We start from the raw sequence: 12,698 nt of genomic DNA on the forward strand, positions 1-12,698 counted from the left end.
ACATAGATGCAAAAATCCTTATATAAAATACTGATGAATCACATACAAAAACATAGTAAAAAGATAGTGTACCACAATCAAGTGGGGGTTCATCCCAGGGATGAAAGGTTGGCTCAATATACTGAAATCAATAAATGTAGTTCATCACATCAATAGACTTAAAGATAACAATCATATAATCAGCTGCATGAAAAGCATCTGACAAAATACAGCATCCATTTATGTTCAAAACACTAGAAAAACTATGGATAATAGGAACATACCTCAACATTGTAAAAGTCAGGTATGCTAAGCCCAAGGCCAACATCATTCCAGAAAAATTGAAAAAGGTTTCCTCTAAAAACTGGAACCAGACAGGGATGCCCTCTTTCACTACATCTATTCAACATAATCCTGGAAATTCTAGCCAGAGCAATTAGACAGATGAAAGAAATTAAAGGGATACAAATAAGAAAAGAATTCAAACTATTCCTATTTGCTGACGACATGTGTCTTTATTTAGAAGACCTAAAAAGTTCCACCAGAAATTTCTAGAACTCATAAATTCATTCAGCAAAGTATCAGGATATAAAATTAACACCCATAACTCAATTGTGTTCCTATATACATCAGTGATGAGTCAACTGAATGAGAAATGAGGAAAACTATCCCAATCACAATAGCCTCAAAGAAAATAAAATATTTTGGAATCAATTTAACAAAAGAGGTGAAAGATCTCTACAATGAAAACTACAGACCACTAAAGAAAGAAATTGAAGAAGACCTTAGAAGATGGAAAGACCTCCCATGTTCTTGGATAGGAATATTGTCAAATGGCCATACTACCAAAAGTGCTATACAGATTTCATGCAATTCCTGTTAAGGTTCTGATTACATCTTCATAGAAACAGAAAAAGAAGTCATGAAATTCATTTGAAAAAATAAAAGACCCAGAATAGCCAAAGCAATCTTAGCAAGAAAAGTGAAGCAATACCATATTCTAAATTATACTATAGAGACATAAAAACAAAAAATGGCATGGTATTGGCACTGAAATAGACATAAAGACCAATGGTACAGAATAGAAAACACACAGAAAAACCCACATAAATATAGTCACCTCATACTAGACAAAGGCACTATAAACATACTTTGGAGAAAAGATAGCTTCTTCAACAAATGGTGCTGAGAAAACAGGAAATCCATAGGTGATAAAATGAAATTAGACTCCTCTCTCTCTCTCCTTGTACAAAACTCAACTCAAAGTGGATCAAGAGCCTAGACATTATATCAGAGACTCTGTGCCTTCTGGAAGAAAAAGTAGGCCCAAATCTCCATCATGCTGGCTTAGGAACCAAATTCCTCAACAAGACTCCTAAAGTGCAAGAAATAAAATCAAGAAGCAACAAATGGGATTGTATCAAACTCTAAAGCTTCTTCATAGTAAAGGAAACAATCAAGAATGTGAAGAGAGAGCTTACAGAATGGGAGAAAATCTTTGCCACCTATACCTCAGAGACAGCATTAATCTCCAGGATATACAAAGAACTCAAAAAACTTAACACCAAAAAAATAAATAGCCCAATCAATAAATGGGCTAAGAAACTGAACAGACACTTCCCAGAGGAAGAAATACATTTGATCAAAAAATATATGAAACAATGCTCAACATCTCTAGCAATTAGACTACAAATTAAAACTACACTGAGATTTCACCTCACTCCAGTCAGAATGGAAATTATCAAGAAAGCAAGTAACAATAAATGTTGGTGAGGATGTGGGAAAACAATTACACTCATATATTGCTGATGGGATTACAAATTGGTGCAACCACTCTGGAAAGCAGAATGGAGATTCCTCAGAAAACTTGGAATGGAACCACCATTTGACCTAGTCATCCCACTCCTTGGCATATACCCAAAGAACTTAAAATCAGTATACTATAGTAACAAGTCCACATCAATATTCATAGCAGCTCAATTCACAGTAGCTAAACTATAGAACCAAACTAGATGCCCTTCCACAGATGAATGGATAAAGAAAATGTAATACATATATACACAGTGGAATATTACTCATCCGTAAAGAAGAATGAAATTATGGCATTTGCCAGTAAATGAATGGAACTGGAGACTGTCATGCTAAGTGAAATAGGCCAGTCCCAAAAAACCAAAAACAAATTTTCTCTCTGATATGGGATGCCGACTCACAATAGGTAGAGGGCTGGGAGGGATGAGAATGGAAAAGATAGTAGAAATGAATCAGATATAACTTTCCTAGTTCATATATGAATACAAGACCAGTATAACTCCACATTATATACAACCACAAGAATGGGAAGTTTTACTCCATGTATGTATGATATGTCAAATTACATTCTATTGCAATGTATAACTAAAAAGAACAAGTAATTTGAACAAAAAAATCTGTGCTTCCGAACGCAGCTGTTGGTACTTTTCAGGAAGCAAGTGAAATCTATCTGGTTGGTTATTTTTTTGAAGATACCAACCTGTGTGCTATCCATGCCAAATACCTAACAATTATGCCAAAAGACATCCAGCTAGCATACCACATATGTGACAACTCAAGATCTGCCATGATGGGAAACATTTCATTAAAAAAAAAAAAATCTCTTCTTCTTGTTAACAGCAGTTCTGAACATTTTAATATGTACAGTAGATTCTTTTCCCCCATGGGGTCAAAAGATACCAAAGTGTATGATTAAAATTGAAAAAACAGAGGACAGAAATCAGGTATTGACACTTTTTCCATTTTCACTTGTATGTGAATTTGTAATTTAAATGCAGACATTTAAAAACACTAATGCAAGTCAAAACATTTCAGGGAACAAGTTTCAGCAGTTTGACTTTACAACATTTATAAATACACCTGTTAAAATTCTTTGTAAAATATACCAGCATTGGGATGATTTTAAAACACTCCATTTAAAACATTTCCATTTCCTGTTTGATGAAAACTAAATGATGCTTGTGGATTTTTATTCTACACTAGATTCCCTCCATTCACTATAGTTTTCTGAGTTGTCCTACATGCAAGTACCTGTTTTTAAAGTTGTCTGTCTTCTGTGTTGTTCCTGTAGGTTTGTTATTAAAATTATTAAAGTATAAAATTAAAATATCTATTAATTTTTAAATTAAATTTAACATTTTTAATTAATTTTAAACTACAAAAATTAAAGCAGAGACTCACATTAAGAAATAGGAAACTATACCTGTGAACACTTGCAAGACTGAACAAGGGAGCCTTGTAACATTAGAGCGAGTGACATGAAAGATTCAAAACACCAGGGATGTTACAGTGGTCCACGAGGGCGATCATAACAAAATGCCACAGTCTGGGTGGTTCAAACAACAAAAACATGGTGTCTTCTCACAGTTGTATATGCTGAAAATCCAAGATCAAGGTATCAGCATGATTGATTCCAATAAGAGACCTCTGTCCTTGGTTTGCAGATAGTCACCTTCTCTCTGTGTATTCACATGGTGTTCTCTCTGTGCAATTGCACTAGTGGTAACTCTTTCTTTCTCTGAAGGTCACCAGTCTTATTGGATAAAAGCGTCACCCTTGTGACAGGTCTCACTAAGTTGCCTAGGCTGGCCTTGAATTTATGATCCTCCTGCCTCAGCCTCCTGAGTCGATGGGATTAACAGGTGTGCATCACTGCGCCTGGTTGGGATCTCATTTAATCTTTACTATTTCCGTAAGGTCCTGTCTCCAAACACAATTTCATTAGGGGCTAGGACTTCAGCATAAGAATATGGGGGAATATAATTTAGGTCATAAGAGATATTAAATGAATGATCCTCTAAATTGAACAAGGATTACAAGAAAAGCATGTGTTCAGGAAAATAATTGTCTGGCTTATGAGCAGAAATGAAAGATAAAAATGAATCTAAAAATCAAGGGGAATTTTCAAGATTGGAAAGCTGACCGATTGTAGACACAGAAATAGGAGATAAAACTATCTAAAATGTTTTGGGGGATTGGGGTTAGGTTCAGTGGTTAACATGATTGAGGCACTGAGTTCTACCCTCATCATCACATATATGTAAAATAAAGATATTGTGTCCATTTAAAACTAAAAAGTAAATATTAAAAAAAGATGTAAAATTAGGACTGGTTTGTGTCTCAGCAGTAGAGCTCTTGCCCTAGCACGTGCGAGGCCCTGGGTTCGATCCTCAGCACAATATAAAAAAGAAATAAACAAAATAAAGGTATCGTGTACAACTAAAAAATAAATATTTTTTAAAAGATATTAAATTTAAAAAATAAAAATAAATAAAATGTTTTGAGCAAAAACACACATGAGGTTGTTTTCATTAAGCAGAGGTTCAATCCTATTGTCTCAAGGGGCTCCAAGTTGGCCACATTAAATTAAGAAAGAAACACAGGGGTAAGAAAGTATAAGAAAGAAATAGAGCAGACTTAAGAATTATTTCTAGAAAGAACTTTGTATATGGTTGCCAGCATATAGGACTGACTAGGAATTAATGAAATAATGTTTCCAAAGAAATCATAAAAGTAGTGAGCTGGGCCTTAAAAATCTTATAACTGTAAAACATGCTCCCAGGACTGCAAATATGCAGCAGCAGGAAGCAGGCTGTGAAAACTACACAGTACTGAGGTCATATTCCTGGATGCCAATCTCAGATATTGCCTGGGAAGGATAATGGACAAGAAAGAAAATCTCAGAAAAGAGAATCCAGGACCTGGAAGGACAAGGAACAAGGAACTTCCTCCCCTAAAGTCTAATGAGGAATCGCCTCCACATGGAGAGCCCGCCCCGTTGGATTTTCTCATTACTATAGATCAGTTAGTGCTATAGATCTCCCAACCCTCCCCTTTCCAAATGAGAGTTTTTATTATAGTTATGTTCTTGGCCCATATTTCTTATATGAGGTGTAGAGGGGTAAAGAGGTAAGCAGATTTGTCTTTTAATTCAGAAATCTGTGGACCATTAGCCAGAGTTCCCAGACTTTGTCATAAGTGGGGCACCTGGGTTGAACTTTGGGTTGTCTTTTTTAGGCCAGATACCACAGAGGTGTTCAATGGACAGAGGGCAGTCTGTGGCAGAAATGGCTAGCTGCGCCGAGTCTTTGCCCTCCATCCATAGCGTTAGTTTCTTGCTGCAGAGCAGAGCCAGTCACCATGATCACCATTCCCCTTGAATCCAGTGTGGCTGTGAGACTGGTTGTTCTCTCAAGAGTGTGAGAAAAGTGATACTTGCTTTCTTCACTGTCTTTTTTCCCTGCCAGGAGTTGGAAACAGAGGACTTGAAGATCTGCCTGAGGACATGCAGAAGAGCATCAAGACGAAAGGAGCCTGAGTCCTAGTCTCCACATACAGGAAAGCCACCCAGAGTCACCACATACAAGAAAGCCACCTGCCATCCAAGAAAACTGTTATCAGAGTACGACGTGAGTGAGAGATGAACTTCTGCTTTGGTAAGTCACTTAGTTTTCAAATTTTCCTTGGTATAGAAATTCATATGCTCCTGAAAGAAGTGAAGCAGAGAGCTACGAGGTTCTGAGGAAGACAAGAGTTCACAGAAGACTAGCAGGGTGACTGCCGCAGTCTGTCTGGGCACAATTCAGGAGCCACTTGTCAAAAGAAACTAACTTTATTTTTAGAACTACAAATGCCAAACAAAACAGCTCCTCAGGAAAAAACCCTCAGAGCCCAACTGCCACCATCGGCTTCCACAAGCCTCTCACCCACACAAACCTCACCACCTCCCACAATTCTCCTGCTCTTGAGGCCGATTGGCTGGGTCGTGTGGGCGGAGCCAAAGAAGTCCCCCAATGAGCAGCTCCGTGGTCTGAAAGGGCAGGGAAACAGCCCAATGAGCAGCTCCGTGGAGGAGCCAATCAGCTAGATGTTGCTGGGGCCGCTGTGAGCCAATCATCAACCAGCAGCTGGAAGTTTGCTGGCAGCTGGAAGTTTTCTGGGGTCCCTTTGGCTGTGGCTCTCAACAGTGACCAAGGATTAGCAAGGAGCCAAGTGAAGCTAAAGTGAAGCAAACAAGGAGAATGGTCGAAGGTGATAAGATTAGAGTAGCAGAAGTAAGCCAGGGCTGGGGATATAACTGAGTTGGTAGAGAGCTTGCCTCGAAAGCAAAAGGAAGGCCCTGGGTTCAATCCCCAGCACCAAAAAAAAAAAAAAGACCTTGTAGGCCATTACATTAGCTTTTACCTTGAATGAGCTGGAGTGTCAGTGGAGTGTTTGGAGTAGAAGGGAGACACGAGCTGACATTTTAATTGGATGCCTACAGCTGTTGTTGAGGAGGAAGTCACAGAGGGACACAAAAAGGAAGATCAGTTTTGAGACTATTAAAACAATCCAGGGAGAGATATGAAGCTGGCTTGGAATCAGAGGGTTGCGGTGAAGGTGGTAAATAGGACTTGGATCCTGGACATATCTTTATGGTAGTGCCAAAGGCTTCTTGTCTAAAATCCAAGCATGAATGATATTTATGCTCTGGCTGACTCAAGTCTGAGAGCTATACATGCACTGTGAGCAGAAACTGGCTCCCAGTAGCTCAATAAAGTACTTGATATTCTCTATAGTAAAAAGGACTGCCAATACATAATAGTATCATTGTTTCACTGCAAGTATTAATAACTAATGTCTAAAAAGAACTAGCCAAAGGTTTTATGAATGCTTTCTGAGTGGCCCAGCCCATAAATAATTTTCATTGAGATTTAATGCTATTAATATGGATTCCTCTTCAGTAGCAATGAGATTGCCTTTGATCCAATAGACAAGATTGTTTTGAGGTCTTTCAAACAGCCAACTCTGATGATTTCCAAACATACAAATAAAAAATTAGGCTACTTGTATTAGTCAGGAGTCTAACCCACCGGATGTGTATATAGAAAGACACTGATTTCAACTAATTGCCTCCTGTGATTGTAGGGGCTTGGCAAGTCCAAAATCTGCTGGGGGCATTTGGCAAACTGAAAACTTAGAAAACAGTTGCAGTTGGAGTCCAAAGGTAGTCTGCCATAGAACCAGAGAGAAGTAATATTGAAGATGAAATTTGAAGGCTGTCTGATGGCAGAGTTCCCTCTTTCTTGGGAGAGGTTATCAATGGTTCTATTCTGCCTTCAACTGATTGTATGAGACCCACCCATATTATGAAAGGCATTCTGCTTTACTCAAATCCAATTTAAACAGAAATCTCATCCAAAGCAACTTCACAGCAACATTCTAAATAATGTTTGCTTAAATATCTTGGCACTTTGTCATAGAGAAGTTGATACATAAAATTAACCGCCAGACACACCACAATTAGGAAAACTTTAAGATGCTTCTTTTATTGCCTTGTAATTCAGTAACACTTGCCTCTCTTCAGCCTCACAGATTGTACATGGGTTTCCTTCTTTTACTGTCTAATTACATATTTAACTAAAGAATCATTATACAATGACGAGAGTCCAGTTATTTTCTGACTCTGCAAATTTTGTCTCTTCCTTCTATTTGTTTAATTTAAGCCTTATGGTTATAACATACATTATCCTATTCTGGTGAAAGTATCTGCTTTCTTGTCTGCATAATGTGTTCTCAGTTACGCCTCAGCTCAGTTTATAATATTTTACTCCTTTTAAAGTGCCACTAGAAATTGTTAATATAACCATATTATTTTTCAGCTAACAATTTTACTTGATTTATATTGACAATTCCTAAGGTGGATTCTTTTTGGAATTTTTAAATTATTTTTTAAAAACCCCAAATTACAGAAAGTTTGGGGAAATGAGAAAAAAAAAAACTACCCAAAAGGGTATTTTAGCATTATGTCATTGCATTTGCAAACACCAATAAAATATTTAATAACAACCAGAAAAGGAAAGAGAATAGTAAAATGGGATAACAGATTTCTAGAGCAAATTTCAGTAAGCTTAAGAAAATAGTAGACGTGATCACATGGGAACACTATCAAACAATAAGAAATCCAGTCAAAATAGATATTGAAAATAAAAAGAAATCCTCCTTACATCAAAAGGATAGGCAGAATTTAACTTCATCCACAAAAAAGTGGTTGAATAATTGAAATTAAGAGGAATTAGTCAGCCACCTGAAGGATGTTAGACAAGTTTACTAAACAGATGTAGGCCTAAAGGGGAAGAATAACTCCAACAAAATATTAGATACTAGAAAGGCTCTGGCCTGATATGATTTTGCTGGGGGTAGAAGAGAGGGGGCTGGTGCCACCACCATACTCTGTGGCAGCAGGGCCTTACAGGACCACCAGCAGCAGCCACACCTGTCCTGGAAGCACAGTGATCTAGACCTGGTTTCACTCAATGGCAGCAGCAACTGGCACCCTTGGTGAAGGCAGGGTGACATCACAGAGCATCCCTGACCTTCTGAGTGGTGACAGCTTGGTGGCAGAAGGAAACCACACTGTATGGACACATCTGATATCTCACATCACCATGGGGGCAAAAAAAAACCCACAGTGACAGTGGGGGGCCATAGGTGTCAGGGAAGGTTGCAAAGACTTGTTAGGAGTATGTGTGACTGGAGACTAAGGGAATTCACTCAGAAGGAACGGTGAGTCTTTGAATAAGCCTAGAAAATTACAACATGGGTAGTTCCTAACTTATAATAGTGCGACTTACATTTTAAGCCCTGGACTTTACAGTGGTGCCAGAGCAATATGCATTCAGTAGGACCCGTGAGTTGAATTTTGAGTTTTGATCTTTTCCTGGGCTAGTGATACGCAGTCCAGTCCTGCCTTGCCAAGTTGGGTCACAGCAGGAAGCAGCAGCTCCTACTCAGCCATGTGATCAGGAGGCTAAACTACTGTTACTCTATGGTACACTATGTTGCCAGCATTTTCTGGACATAGTTATTCGATAAATTATATGAGTCAACACTTTATTATAAAATAGGCCTTGTGTTAGATGATTTTGCCCAGCGATAGGCCAGTGTACAATTTCTAAGCATGTTTAAAGTAACTTAGACTTAAGCTATGAAACTTGACAGGTTAGGTGTATTAAGTGCATTTTTGACATGATATTTTCAACTTAGGAGGCGTTTATCAGGAGGTAACCCCATTGTAAATCAAGGAGCATCTTTAGTCTATATAATGTTTTCCAGAGAAAGCAACTGTTTTATAATTCAAGGTCAATGCTATGATAACCCCCAAGTGTGGTCCAAGGAAAGACACATTAATATAGTACATGGATGATGTTGGTTAAATGGTTACTCCTTCCAGGAATAGCTGGCTTCCGAGATTTCGTGTAGACAATGCTTTTCATCTTTGTACATTACATTCCCACCTGACTGGTGAAGCCCTGGACTAATGTATGTACATGTTATGGTTTAGATATAAGGTGCCCCGTAAAGGTTCATGTTGAGACAATAATAGAACATTCAGAGGTGAAAAGACTGAGTTATGACAGCCTTAATCTAATTGATTCATTAATCTGCTGATAAGGATTAACTGAGTGGTAACTAAGCAGGTGGGGTGTGGCTGGAGGAGGTGGGTCACTGGGAGCATGACTTTGAGGTATATATTTTGTCCCTGGTGAAAAACTAGCTCCGTTCTCTAATTGTTATGTCTTGAGCTACTTTCCTCTGCCATACTCTTCCACCATGACGTTCCTCCTCACCCTGGGCCCAGAACAATGGAGCCAGCTGTTTGTGGACTGAGACCTCTGAAACCGTGAGCACCAAGTAAACTTTTCTTCCTCTAAAATTGTTCTTGTTAGGTCTTTTGATCACAGCAGCAAGAGTTGACTAAAACACTCCATTTGGGCTCAATATCCCATTTCTCTGGGGTTTTTTCCCACGGTAGAAAATGATAAAGTGGGCCTGGGTTAAAAAAACAACAACAATGCTTATAATATTGGAACTTGAGTTCTGAATCTGTAAGCCACTAACCCCAAACTACTCCTTCCTCCACTATACAATGAAAATATTTTCATTTGATCTTACAAAGTATTATAATAAATGCTATTAAAATAGTGCTATTTGGTAGGTACAAAAAGTTACATTCAGAGCCATTTAATTTTAAGGTGAGAACAATGAAAGTCACAAAGGTTAGTCTTTGGCCTGATTTTTTTTTTACATTCTCATTATTAAAATATATGTATACATCTAGGGATGTACATACTGTGATTTATTGAGTAGGGAATTATTCAGTTTCACCAAATATAGAAGTTAAAATGTGGTTTCAAATATTCTTTCACATTCACACTAATTAGAAGTCAGTCACAAAGAGTTTTAAGAAGATACTAAGCATTCAATAAATATTTAAAATAAGCAGGTTTTTCAGAGGTCCACCAGATTAGGCCCATCATCACAGAAAACTGAGGCCTAGGTAGGCAATATCTTTAGTTCCAGATCCCCCAAAAAATTCCTGACCAACCTTGGTCTAGAATTTATTCACTCTTCAAAGTGAATTCCTTTCCTTCTGGATAAGACTAGAGATTCAGGCGAAGCTTATCGTGCCCATTTTCTACAGAATGTCAGTTCCAGTGTCATAGATCAGTCTCATTTTTATTGTCCCATGCACTGTAGTACCTCCAGATGGCCGTGTTAAAGCCTGCAGCAGAAGTGCTACTTTATGTACTCTCCATTCCCAAAACACTCACCTCAAAATTCACCTGACTTGTTGTTGCCCATGTTTATTTTGGCACAGTTCCCTCCCCCATCCCTGCCTTCAGCATGAACACACAAACACACATACACACATATACACTAAATGCTCTACCTTCTCATTCGATGAGAATGAAAATCACATAACTATTAAGAAAACTAGCCTTGTTCCTTAGTGATAAGGATTACCAGGGATCTGCAGAAGATAAAGAATGAATTCCCTCTGACACCTATGGATCATATAATCACAACTGAGGGCCCTCTCTTTGAATAGCTGGACATCTGGATATCATTGAAGAATGGGAGTTATAACTATAGTATTATCTTCCTTTTATTGTTGCTAAGGTCATGAGCAGGAGCCAACTGGACTTGTTCTCTTCACATTGCTTGTGGTCAGACAAAATTAAATGTTCTGCCTTCTCTAATTTTCTAGCAGTTAGAGAAGCAAATTCATCACATTCTCAAATCCAGGAAGGGCTGAAGACAAAGCCCATTTTAAACAGCGACCCTCAATTTAAGAAGATATGCTAAGGCTGGGGGTGTTGCTCAGAGTGGTAGAGCGCTTGCCTAGCACATGGGAGGCCCTGGGTTCCATCCTTAACACAACATAAAGCAGCACAATTCACAATAGCAAGACTGTGGAAGCAACCTAGATGCCCTTCAATAGACGAATGGATAAAAAAAAATGTGGCATTTATACACAATGGAGTACTACTCTGCATTAAAAAATGACAAAATCATAGAATGTGGAGGGAAATAGATGGCATTAGAGCAGATTATGCTAAGTGAAGCTAGCCAATCCCTAAAAAACAAATGCCAAATGTCTTCTTTGATATAAGGAGAGTAACTAAGAACAGAGTAGGGAAGAAGAGCATGAGAAGAAGACTAACATTAAACAGGGATGAGAGGTGGGAGGGAAAGGGAGAGAGAAGTGAAATTGCATGGAAATGGAAGGAGACCCTCAGGGTTATACAAAATTACATACAAGAGGAAGTGAGGGGAAAGGGAAAAATAATACAAGGGGGAGAAATGAATTACAGTGGAGGGGGTAGAGAGAGAAGAGGGGAGGGGAGGGGAGGGGAGGGGAGGGGAGGGGGGATAGTAGAGGATAGGAAAGGCAGCAGAATACAACAGACACTAGTATGGCAATATGTAAATCAGTGGATGTGTAACTGATGTGATTCTGCAAGCTGTATACGGGGTAAAATGGGAGTTCATAACCCACTTGAATCAAAATGTGAAATATGATATATCAAGAACTATGTAATGTTCTGAACAACCAACAATAAAAAAATCATTCTATACAAAAAAAAATAAAAAATGGAAAAAAAAAAGATAGAACTGGAAAATACTTTCATTGGCAAGTAACTTGGTATGGCAGTTTTTCAATACGGCCCCAAATTCTTTGACACTTCTCCCATTGAGAGGTGGAGTATGTGTTTTCTTCCCTTGAAAATGGTGGCCTTCTGATGACTTCATCCAAAAAAATATTATAAGCTGATTCTATCTCAGGTTTTAGGCTATGTCACAAAGGCTATCCACTTTTCCAGGAAGGGACACTTGTTTTGAATCCTTGAAGCCACCATGTAAGAGATACAGCTACCCTGAACTACCATGATATTGGAAAAATTGGGCTAGGTGGAGAAGCCACATGTAGGGGCAATCTTAGCCTAATTTTTAGTCAACATAGCCATTAGCTGAATAATTGAGAGATTGACAGATTACCTATGAAATCTGAGACTCAAAATCATCAATTTAATAAATGTATTGAAATAATGTCTCTGAATTTGTCCTTCAACCATATATTTTCCAGTTTTCCTCCAAATCAGTGAAACTTCAGGTGCCTGAAGATACATACTAACTGCGTTCTTGATTTGATTAGATGTTTGAATTGAAATAGAAAAGGTACTTTTATTCTGAAAATGCCAGAAAAAGGTAACATAAAACTGTCTAACTTCAAAGAAACAAACACAGTAATTTGAAATATCTGAGAAATGAATGGACTTTAATAATGTGAAGGGATGAATGGTGGCCCACCAAAAAAGCATTTCCACATCATGAACTCTAGAACCCATGATCATTTTCCTTATTTT

Source organism: Ictidomys tridecemlineatus, chromosome 6 (assembly GCF_052094955.1).
Source record: "Ictidomys tridecemlineatus isolate mIctTri1 chromosome 6, mIctTri1.hap1, whole genome shotgun sequence".
Lineage (NCBI taxonomy): Eukaryota > Metazoa > Chordata > Mammalia > Rodentia > Sciuridae > Ictidomys > Ictidomys tridecemlineatus.